The sequence below is a fragment of the Lepidothrix coronata genome, unplaced genomic scaffold (assembly GCF_001604755.1).
Source record: "Lepidothrix coronata isolate B3197 unplaced genomic scaffold, Lepidothrix_coronata-1.0 Scaffold98, whole genome shotgun sequence".
NCBI lineage: Eukaryota > Metazoa > Chordata > Aves > Passeriformes > Pipridae > Lepidothrix > Lepidothrix coronata.
Window position 1 is genome coordinate 1,805,611 of NW_016690278.1, and position 12,014 is coordinate 1,817,624.

A 12,014-nucleotide genomic window follows, 5' to 3' on the forward strand; every position below is an offset into this window, starting at 1 on the left:
GGAAGGGAAGGTTTGGGAAGGTTTGGGAAGGTTTGGGAAGGGAAGGATTGGGAAGGGAAGGGAAGGTTTGGGAAGGTAAGGTTTGGGAAGGTTTGGGAAAGGAAGGGAACTTTAAGTAAAAACCTAGGAAGGAAATGGTACCTAACTTGAAAGAAATTGGAAAAAAACCAGGCAAAATATAGTTGAATCTACTTTGGCTTTATTTATCAAAGTGATAAATTCAGGATGCACTGAGTGGCCACATGGTCTCATTTCTGCTACTTAGTAACATTAATCACTCATGAAGCAGCAGTGTAAACACGCTGTTTCAGAGAAATAAGACTGATAATTTCACAATAGGCTGAACTGAAGGATGGATGGAGCCAGCATCCCATTGTTTCATTGCGTGATAGAGTGAGAACTTCCCCAATGAATCAACTCAGTGCTGTGTAGGAAAACCGGGTTACTTTTTAATTTTGAATTTAAATTCCTAGTGGGCTATATGTAACTACAACTGAATTTAAGAAGAAGGGAGGCGATTTTGGTTGGAGACCCTGAAATCCACTGAAAAATCCTGGTTCAAAGATTTCTTCCTCAGGCCCTGCCATCGGACTCAGAGCAGATAAACAACCATTCCTGCAACCCAGCAAATGATCAAGTCCTTATCTTTGCACCACTGTGTGGGACTTCTGATTTATACTTGTGATGCAGAGCACATGGCAGATCTCTGTGTGCTGACTGCTTATCTCAGGAAGGCATACGTGGCACGGAGGAAAGACAGCTTTTCTTTCCATTGGATTGCCCATCAACTAGAAGGCAGCTATGTGACTTATATAGCTTCTGTCCCCTCCCTGTTTTCTTTATAGTACCACACTTCCCTAAAAAAGGACAGAAATCCCACTTGCTACAGCTTTGACCTTTGCAGCAGATGTGGCAGGCAGATCAGCACAGGACATCTGAGACCTCAGGAGCTAGAGGAACACACGTTTCTCTCAGTAATTCTACAGCTAAAATCTGTCTGTGTTTGGTGTGGAAATTGTCAACTTCTTACTTAAATATAAGCAGTGTTCCTCAAATGCATGGATATGTCGTAAGTCCCTCTGCTATCATCAGAAAGTCTCAAGAATCACAATCATGTAGCTTTCTGTTTGGGCTGAAGTTTCAGTAATTTGCTGGTTTAGGAGAAATCAGCCCGGGATGAGAGAAACACTCCTTGCAAAATACTCTCTTATCCAGATGCAGAACAGTAAGCAACCTAGGTAAAGAGCCTTTCTATTAGATCCTTTTTGCATTCAACAAAATAAAGAGACAAAGAAAGAAGGGGGTTTTTTTTACCTAGTTGAGAAATGGAGAAATTTCCAGGTGTGCAGACCTTGGGTCCTGGCTTTAGGATAAAAGTGCTCCAAATTCCAGTGGTTTGTTAATCTGACTTTTCCACTCATTTTTCCTTGCACTGAAGCCCCTTCTGAGCCCTTAAAGAATTGTCATAGTTGGTTGTCAAAGTGCTTGCTCTACACGTCCCTCAGTGCATAATTTACCAGTGCTCAACTTTTGCTAAACTGAGAGTGCAAAGCAGAACTTGATCTCTGACACAAGCTACTCCTGTGTTTCAGTGCAAACCTGGTGCCATGACAGAGCTGCCTATGAAGAAGTGCTAGCATCACTCCTCTCACCTCCTCACTGGCAGACAGGCTGCTACCAGGAGCGAACAGCTTTGCCCGTGTTAATGGGCAAGGTGTCGGAAAGTCTGATTTTCAGCTCTGAATCAGCAGTTTTCAAACCCATTCACTGCACTGGGAGCACAAGGTTCAAAGTCTACAACTGTCCAAAGACTGTCTGTTTGAAAGGAAAGCGCTCTTGACCCCGGTCACAACACTGCTGTGAAGATGATTTGCACAGTTTGCCAACTCAGTTGGCAGGAGAGCACAGTGCAAAGAGAAGACCCAAATTACTTGTAAGGCTCTGCATTTTCATAGAAGCAGAAGGCCTAGAATAAAACTCATCAAGGACCTAGCCTGCAAGGGGCATTTTCACACCAAATGGAGTCCACCAGAAAGTTCACGACAGGAGAATATGAACAGATGAGCAGAATTTTCTGGCCAATCTCTAAAGCAGAAATCAGTGGGAAAAATGAAAGGAGCAGTGTGGAGTGATGGATAATTTCCCATTACTTTTTATGAAGGAGAGATTTTGTTGATTCAGAAGTGAGTGTAACTGTCTGATATGTTGTTTTCAGGTGCCAGACGCCATCACATCTCCCATAAAACCAGACTGGAACATTTTTAAACAGAGCTGTCTCAATTGTCAAACACTATGATTTGTTAATGGGAAGCACAACCAAAAGAGAATATTTCACATTTTCCCCTTTCTTTCTTTACATGGTAGTTAATAAAAATCCCCCAAAACTGTCATGCACAACACTTTATCCAGAGGAACTGGACAGACCAGTAACACAGAAGTGTCATCAAAGTTTATTCTTTATACATCACAAGCACCGTCTGCTTTGGCTTGAGGAGACCTCTAAGAGGACTCAGAAGTTCATCTGCTGCATTTTGCAGCCTCCTATGGCAAACTCTGGTGGTTTTTGCAGAGCTAGCTGAAGTCTGCCTTTGATGTGTCCAGAGCAGGGTGACATACAGATGGTGGAAGATGGTTGGGTCCAGGCTTGTGGCCTGCCAATATCCCAATGTCCTGTGCTCTGCTGCATTAGGATCCTAACTCCATTTTGATATCTTTTCAGACAAGGGTCTGTAGGCACCTAGGAACCTGTGTCTCACTGACTGGCAAAAGTTTTTAGTTTCATAGTCATTTTCCAAATGTTGGCAATAACTTAAATCACTGAGGTGGTTTAAAAAATATTCCTTTAATTTGTTTGCTTCACATTCATGCAGTATTTCTTTCCTAGTGCTTGTTTTTGCAGCAGAGACAGTGAATTTTCAAGTTCCTCTAACAGACCTTTAATTAAAACAAATTACACACAAGTTTAGGCTTTTTACTAAAAAATGTTTTTGGAAGATCTCACCTTTTTCTCTTTCTTCTTTATCTTCCCTAGTGCTAACATATTGCATGTACCTAATCATTTGTGTTCCTCACCTAACATCGTGTTCAGATCATTTCTGAAGAAACTGCACTGCAATCTAAAAGAGCCAGTCTGTCTTGTCTAATATTAATGACTATGTTTGGCAGACGAAGACAAACAGTACAGGTCATTCTTTTTAGTGACATTGCACCATCAGAAACAACTCAGTGGGTCATACAGTCCCTCATCTATTAATTTCAAGCTGATCCTGAACACGTGTTGAGAGTTGCATTGCTCATTAGTACATAGCAATGCTGCCTTGTTTATCAGCCTCAACAAAATACAGCTCACGTCAAACTGGAAAAAAACAAGGAAATGAAAACAAATGTCTCAGGGAATGCATTCACTTTCGTGTTGGCTTTCCCTTCCCAGGTTATGGGATGTTGTTGCACTGTGCAGAAGTTTAGTCTTTGTTGTATGTTCCTAAAGTCACTCCTTTGGATCATAGGGCACTGAAGTAGGGTAGAGACATTGTCAATGGTCAGATATCCGGGTCAAATGATGGATAATCCAGATGTGGGGGATGGGGGAAAAAGCACTCTACAGTTTACACTGTCTGTAAATTAGGTTAGCCTTAGCACAGTATGCTATCGTTGAAAACAAAAAATCATAAAATGGATCATAAATGCAGAGAAAGAAAAAAAAAAATTGAGTCTGTTTTACTTTTTAGCATGGTTAATTCGCAAATTGGGTGATCCACTCATGGATACTGGGGGTTTGGCTATAAAGGACAAATATGAAAAATGGGTTTAGTTAACATTTCGAAACACATTTGTTGCTTCCTATTGTCATCAAGTATTTATCACAGCACTATTCTGATCTTTAATTTAAATTTTTTTTTTAGTGAATATGATTTTATAAAATGTCACACTCCTATTACACATCGAGTAGACTGAACTGTGCACAAAGCAGTGTTGAGTTACAGGAAGAAGTGACATCAACAATTTATTCTTTTTAAATTTTGTTGCTGCAGGGAGTGATCAACAGCTACATTCATCTGTGTTGAGTTCCATTGAAATACCTGAGCCTAACATTTCCTAGCAGCAACTCCAGGAGGTTGTCTGCTCATTTCTTTACTTAAGGTCAGTGAATCACTTCCCCTTCAGCAGCACTTTACTTTCTTCATGGATTAGGAGATCAAATGTAGTGTGATCTGGTTACTTATAATTACACAGCGGAGTTATCCTCTGTATATTTATCCAACATGACACTTGGGACCAGCAACCAGATATTACAAACTTTCTACATTCAGTCATTTGGAGAGGGATCAGAGCAGAGTATTAGGGGGAATCCAACTAGTAGAAGGTGGGTACCAGTCAGAACTTACTGAATGGTGTGCTTTTTTTTCCTGTCAGCATAGCAGCTTCGCATTTATCAAGGCCAACAACGTCCAGTGTTTGTGCAGTACTACTTCTCTGGACTTTAGAAGAAATACCCGTGCAGGCTGGAGCAGAAGAAGATTCTGTACTTAACCACGAGCATAGAGCTGAGTTGCATAAGTTTCTTCCTATATTACAGTTCCATTTATAAATAGTTTATAAAGCATTAATACATTATTACTAGACATTAACCAACAGTGATAAAGTTTGACAAGTTGTTTATAAACACTGGCTTAGAATTAGCTACATTACCTTCTCCTGCTTTGTTTATAGCCATTTACAGCATAGACTGATCATGCCTATTACAAGCTCAAAGCTGTAATTAATCACATACTGATCTTGTAAGAATGTAACCTTAAAATAAAGCCTGGCCAGCTCTTCCCCTTTTCAGTTTTGCAAGCAAAGCCCCAGAAGTCAGAGGCTAGCTCCTGCACAACTCAGTTCTAAACAATAGGTAGTGCCTGGATTGAAAGGGCTTCAAACTCGTTTTCAGAACTACCAGTACTTTTCACAAGCCACACATTGCACTGAGCCAGCTTTGATACCAGAACATGGTAACATGGACAGCTTTGCAGATGACATAGGTATATAGACAAACTATCATGTGAAAGAAACACTTTTTGAGGACCAACGATTACACAAGAGCGAACAGACGACAAACCTTTTCTTGGAATTACGGAAGCTCAATGGATTTTACGGTCGAAAGCAAAACAAGAGTAAAGTCTGAGAGCTTCTCTGAAGTGAGGCTTTTTCCAGCATACCCTAGACTACAGGAGTTGCAGCAAACACATGTACACCCTGCAGCAGATGTTTTAAGCCATGAGGGTTTATGATGTATTGCTGAGGCATGCGCAGAATTAGCTAACTCAGAAATCCAGGTCCACGAGTGCTGCGGAACAATACAAGCCCGTGATATTTATGGAGGGCTTTCTCAGACACTGGGGCTACACTGAATTTTTCCTGAAGGTCAGCTACAGGTGCTACACCAAGGCAATGCTGCTGCTGCCATGGGAAGCAAGGTAAATGCTGAAATTTCAAAACTGGTCTGGAGACTGCTGTTCCCACCAGTAAGGGCAGAGATGACTGCTTTTGGAAGTTTCTGTATGCCTAAGCCATCCATCTGAATCCATCCTTCCTCCAGTATTGCTAGCCAGTGTCACCTCCATCAAAGGTGTCAGTCAGGGTCAGAGATCACAATGAATGCACATTTCAGCCATATATATATATATATATATATATATATATATATATAATATACATATATTTATATATAGCACTAGCTCATGGACCTGCTCATCTGAAGAGCTAGTTAGTCCAAGTTCAAGGCACCTGTGGAGCTATGGCACTGCACTTGTTCAGCTGCATCTCCTGTTATCCACAACAGTATCACCACAACATCACACCCTGCTGTGCAGGCACAGTCCCTTGCTTATTGAGGCCCCGTGGATGTCACTGAGATGCACCAAAGAACCACAGCCTTAGACATCACCCTTTGTGAAAGCTACAAAGGAAATAAAATTACTTTTATATATGCAGAGATACCATCTAATAATTTATAGCTAAATTCAGTGCAGCCATTTTTCTTTTGCTAAATTAGTGTCATTGCTACTTGCAGAGCAGCAAGTGCAAGAGTTAGTGAAAGCCTCTGTATTTATTTAACCAGGGAAAGAACCCTTGAGATGTATACATAGCAGATTAGTCAAACTGAGCAGAACACTCTGAAAATTACTGCCTCAAGATGAATTCTTTGATTTCTTACTGATGAACTCTATGGAGGAGTTATCAATGCAAAGGGAAGGAAATCTTTTAAAAGTCCCAGCCGCTTGTAAAAATTCTGAAATAAGCTCCACTAAGTTAAAAGTGTTTAGGAAAAGAATGTAATTCTAGTTTCTAGTCACCATTGCAAGACAGATTTATAATGACTCATAAAGTATTCATTTGATTATATACTGCTGTATTGTTTTCAGCACCCTATCATAGAAGAGTCTGCTGTCTTCATTAATGTTTACTGCAAGCTTTCAAATGCTTTTGGACTTGATGGCTTATTTGTTTTGGTTTTTTTTTTTTTTAAACGAGCTGTTTCGTTCTAGTAGTAACACGGCAGTTCAGTAGTAGTAGATGGAAGTTAAGAGCCAATTGCTACTTCCATTCCAAAATGTTTTTCTGGAGTTGAAAGCAAATCAGGTTGGAATTTGACATATAGACCCAAACATATTTTTAACTTGCTGTATTCCATTAACTTATTCCTACAGATGCTATACATGAAAGTACCAGATGACATTTGTTCAGACTTCCTGCAGAATAAGACTTATATTATTCTGAAGAATAATAGTCACTTAATCCTTTGTGTGGATGGCTGCTCTCAGCAATTAGTAAGCAAATGCAAACAGCTGAATTATTTAGCTTTGCAAAGTGGCTGATGTTAAGCTTGATGGTTGAACTGTACAAGCGTATGTCTGCTGAAATCAGGGCAGCAACAAATGTCAAGTAAACAGCAATTATCCCACAGCTATTTGGCATTTTAGGTATTTCTCATGTGAACGTGACAGTAATTTTAGGGGGGTTACAAATTTCAAGAAGGATGAGTTTTAAAAAATGCACAACAATAAGGATTTTAGTTTATATATAAGCTTAAGTTTCTAATATCAAATCATGTTCCTTTTTTAAAGAATTCTTTACTGGAGTTCAGAAGAAATGAAGTTTAAATTTTAAAATGTATTTTTTTGTACATGGAATTAAAATAATTTGGTTTTTTTCTTCCCTTTTCTTCTGCTGCCAACTTCCCACTCAAATTGTGTACACTTTGGATGCTGGTGCAGCAGATGTATTTGGCTAGAAAAAAACATGCCTTTTAGACTACAGCAGTAGTATTTGTTTTCAAAGTCGCCTTTATGTCCCAAAGACCTTTCTGCAGGATCTCTGTCCTTGCCCCTTGAAGTGTTCTAGGCAGGGCTTGTTCATGCAGAGCAGGTAGTTGCAGAGGAGGGAGTTTCCTTTGCATCTCCTCATGTACCTGCTGTTCTGCACAGCAGAACCACCTCTGTGACCAGTCCCCTTGAACCCACCTCCCCGCAAAGTATGCAGAAAGTAAAGGATTTGCACTTTTGGATCTAGTATCTTCACTCAGGATATGGAGACAGCTCTTCCACCAGTGCAACAAACTCCAGAGACAGCAAAGGAAGATCACCCTATTTGGAAAATCAGAGCTATGAAATATTAATATCCTTGCTGCATGGCAGAGTCAGTAGCCTTGAATGACTGCCCTTACTCCTGTACACAGGAAGTGGCTACAGGTTTCTTCTTAACTTTTTTCCTCTGTTGTGCACTTGGGAAATGAATGGAGAAGGCTACTTTCCACCACCTGCATGGTGTATGGGAGGATCTGCTTCTGGGAATGTTATGATTAATAACTATGACAGGGAACTCTTATGGTAAGAGGTTTCTGAACATCTCTGAGACATCTGAATCATGATATTATTCATAATGTGCAACCTAAAACCTGATAACTAAATATGGGGTTAAAGTCAACTTTCTGCAAAGCTTTGATGGATGCTGTTCCAAAAGGCTGGAAGATTGTTTAGTTGTCAGCTACCGATGAATAATCATTCTTAGTCACTATCCAGTGACTCAGCCTGTAAAATCCCAAGAGGCTGTCACGTCTTCTATGTATACTAGTGGATAAACCTCCACATCTGGCAGCCAGGACATCATTTAGGCAAAGATGCTGTTTATGAAGCAATCTTTGGACACAGTGAAACAGTCTTCAATAGGTACAGTGTGAGGTCATGGCAATCTGGGGTATCCCTTATCTTAGAGATGTCAGCTGTGCTAAACACGGACTTGGAACATGGACAAGGAAAGACCAAAAAACTCAGAAGCCCAATTTGGATCAGATCTTTTCCCTGCCTTCTTCCCATTCTGTTGCTAAAGTAAGACTGAGAAATCTCAGTCAGGAAAGGATGGCCCACTTTCCCGGCCTTGTGCTTGAAACTGTAACATAAAAGAAAAACAAGCTCTCTTGACAGCTCTGTCAGTGATGCTTAGAAATGCTGGGACTCCACCGAGCCCTCGAAACAGATGAATTAGGTGCACAATGCTCAACGAGGACCAATTGTGCTCTTCAGGTCTCATTTGCCACAGTTTCATCCAGGGGGGTGAGGGAGGACATTCTCTACTGACAGAATGCTGCAGGTCACCTCAGTACAGATGTAATTAGACTGGAAAAACTAGAATATAGCCATCCTATTTTGTGCCAAATGTAGCAATGGGAGAAAGCAGTATACTCATACTTTGATGCCAGTAAAATACTCCTGGTGTAGCTATAATATGTATCTTAAGCACTTTGGAACAGCAAGAGTGATTTTTCCTATATTTTTACAGTGTATATACAGTCTGAAGCTGTATTTAAGACAATAACTAAAGATGTTGTTTTCTAAAATTCTGAAGAAATTTTTTTCTGACAAGGCCAGAGATACCACTACTGCTCAGGCTACTATTCACTGGACAATTTGGTTCTTCTGCCAGAGGACATAAAATAACTACCTTGGTTCCTGGTGTGGAAGATAACTTCCTGACACGGTAATTAAGCCTACCAGGCATGATGCCCTGCTAGACCAGCTGCTTATGAACAGAGAAGGGAGTTGTCATAGCTGGAGGCCATTGTGGGCACAGTGACCACAAAATGATAGAGTTTCCAGTTCTTGGTGAAGTAAGGAAGGGATCAACAAAACCTCTGCCTTGGACTCCCAGAGGGAGGACTTTGGCCTACTCAGGTCGCTGGTTCAGAGAGACCCTTGAGAAACAGTTCTTAATAACAAAGGGGTCCAGGAAACCTGGACGTCCTTTAAGAAGGGAATCTTGAAGGTGTAGGAGCAGGCCGTGCCCATGTGCCAACAGACAAGCTGTGGGGGAAGAAGACCAGCCTGGCTGGACAAGGAGCTTTAGCAGTGACTCAGGTTAAAAAAGAGTGTTTATAACCTTTGGAAGGGGCAGGCAGTTCAGGAAGAGGACAAGGACATTATTAGATCATATGAAGAGAAGGCTCAGCTAGAACTCAATCTGGCCGCTGGTGTAAAATAAAATAAAAAGCCTTTTTATAAATACATAACAGCAGAAGGAGTGCCAAGGAAATTCACTATTCTTTGTCAGACCTGGGGGTGGAACACAGTCACCAAGGATGAGGAAAAGGCTGAGGCACTTTATGCCTTCTTTGCCTCGGTCTTTAAGAGTAAGACCAGTTATCCTCAGGGCCATCAGCCCCCTGAGCTGGTAGACAGGGACAGGGAGCAGAATAGACGCCCTGCAGTTCAGGAGAAAGTTGTTGAGGACCTGCTGTGCCTCTTAGACACTCACAAACCTGCAGGACCAGATGGATCCATCCAAGGGTACTGAGGGAGCTGGCAGAGGAGCTCACCAAGCCACTCTCCATCATTTATCATCAGCCCTGGTTAACTGGGGATGTCCCAGATGACTGGAGATTGGCAGATGTGACAGCCATCCACAGGAAGGGCTGAAAGGAGTATCCAAGGAACTGCAGGCCTGTCAGGCTGATCTGGGCGCCAGGGAATGTTGTGGAACAGATCATCTTGAGAATGGTCACACGACACATACAGGACAACCAGAGGATCAGGTCCGGCCAGCGTGGGTTTAGGAAAGACAGGTCTTGCTCGACCAACCTGATCTTCTTTTATCACAGGGTGACCCACCTAGCAGAAGAGGGAAAGGCTGCGGACACTGTCTACCTGGACTTCATCAAAGCCTTTGATTCTGTCTCCCACAGCATTCTCCTGGAAAAACTGGCTTACACAGGTGCACTCTTTGCTGGGTTAAAAACTGCCTGGATGGCCGAGCCCAGAGAGTGGTGGTGAATGGAGCTACACCCATTGGTGGTGTTCCTCAGGGCTCAGTAGCTGTGCCAGTCCTGTTTAACATCTTTATTGGTGATCTATATGAGGGGATTGAGTGTGTCCTCAGTAAATTCATGGATGACACCAAGTTGGGTGGGAGGGTAGGAGGGCTCTGCAGAGGGATCTGGACAGGTTGGATTTATGGGCTGATATCAATGCCATGAGGTTCAACAAGGTCAAGTGCTGGGTCCTACACTTCAGCCACAACAACCCCATGTAGGCTTGGGGCAGAGTGGCTGGAAAACAGGTTAGTAGAAAAGGACCTTGGGGTGCTGGTTGACAGCCAACAGTCAACCAGCCAGCAGTGTGCCCAGGTGACCAAGAAGGCCAATGGCACTCTGGCCTGTATCAAGAATAGTGTGGCCAGCAGTACCAGGAAAGTGATTGTCCCCCCCCGTACTGAACACTGGTGAAGCTGCACCTTGAGTCCTTTATCCAATTCTGGGCCTTTCACTGCAGAAAGACCTTCAGGTGCTGGAGCAGGTCCAGAGGAGGGTAACAAAGCTGGTGAAGGGTCTAGAGTGTAAATCCTACGAGGAGCAGCTGAGGGAGCTGGGATTATTCGGCCTGGAGAAAAGGAGACTTGAGGGAGACCTCACCACTCTGTACAACTGACTGAAAGGAGGTTGTAGGCAGGTGGGAGATTGGTCTCTGCTCCCGAGCAACTAGTGACAGTTGTCTGGGAGGTCATCTGGTCAAGAGGTCAGAGCCTCAAGCTGTACCGGGGACATTAAAGCTGGACATCAGGAGGAATTTCTTCACAGAAAGGGTTAAGCACCGGAATGGACTGCCTAGGGAGGTGGTAGAGACACCATCCCTGGAGATGTTCAAGAAATGACGGACACGGCATTTGATACCATGGTCTGGTTGACAAGGTAGTGATCAGTGAAAGGTCTCTGAGGTCTTTTCCAACCTAAACGATTCTGTGATTCTGCAATACAAACCCAAAGTATTCTGAACATGTATAGGTCTGTGGGAGGATTTTGAGTCTGCTCTACTGAAAAAAACACTGAGAACAGAACGTATTTCATTCTCATTTCACTCAGATTTATTCAATTGTCACAGGTTTAAAAGAAAAAACTGTGTGCAGCAGTCAAGTATTTGAGAAATGGCAATTTCTCAGTCAGGTTCAGGAACTTCATTGAAACAGCATCTGTTCACATTCCCTTGAAATCTCCTTCCCAAGGACAACATTCACATGGTGGGACAGGATCTGGGAAGCTCTTGCCAAGGTAAAAGCATTAGGGGAATACATAGGCAGATGTGACCAGTTGCAGGGAGCACTGGGACAGCTCTGCAGAGGAACATCTGGCACGACATGATGAAGTAGGAAAGCGTTTTCTTTCTCTGGCTCTAAACAGTGTTAGTCACAGTGAAGATCATGTGCTGGTACACTGTGGTGATCCAGGCCAGTGTCTGCCAGGGGGCAAGGAACATTCAGTTTCCCTACAAATTCCCTATGGCATGTTGCATGTCAGGTGGAATATCCTTCTCTGCTGCCTGTGAGGCATCTCAGTTCTTTAAGCAGAGACAATGATTCAGATCACAGGCAGAAGGGAAGTGTGAATGTTAGCCCAAAAAGGTAGATCTTGATTGTATATGCCTTGGAGATAAACATGTGCAAGAAACAAACTAACTCCATTTTAGAAACAGGAACACAGTCTCCTGACA

At 42.4% G+C, this 12,014-nt stretch overlaps 1 protein-coding gene and 1 long non-coding RNA gene across 3 annotated transcripts in view; one reads left to right on the forward strand and one right to left on the reverse strand.

Moving 5' to 3' along the window:
- LOC108501008 overlaps nt 1–10,319 on the forward strand; it is a 21,110-nt gene extending 10,791 nt beyond the window's left edge. The window contains exon 4 of the long non-coding RNA XR_001876111.1: nt 10,246–10,319. This is a non-coding gene — a long non-coding RNA (uncharacterized LOC108501008). The remainder of the gene's footprint in view (nt 1–10,245) is intronic.
- NRG1 (neuregulin 1) overlaps nt 1–12,014 on the reverse strand; it is a 453,259-nt gene that overhangs the window by 225,381 nt on the left and 215,864 nt on the right. The window lies entirely within an intron of this gene.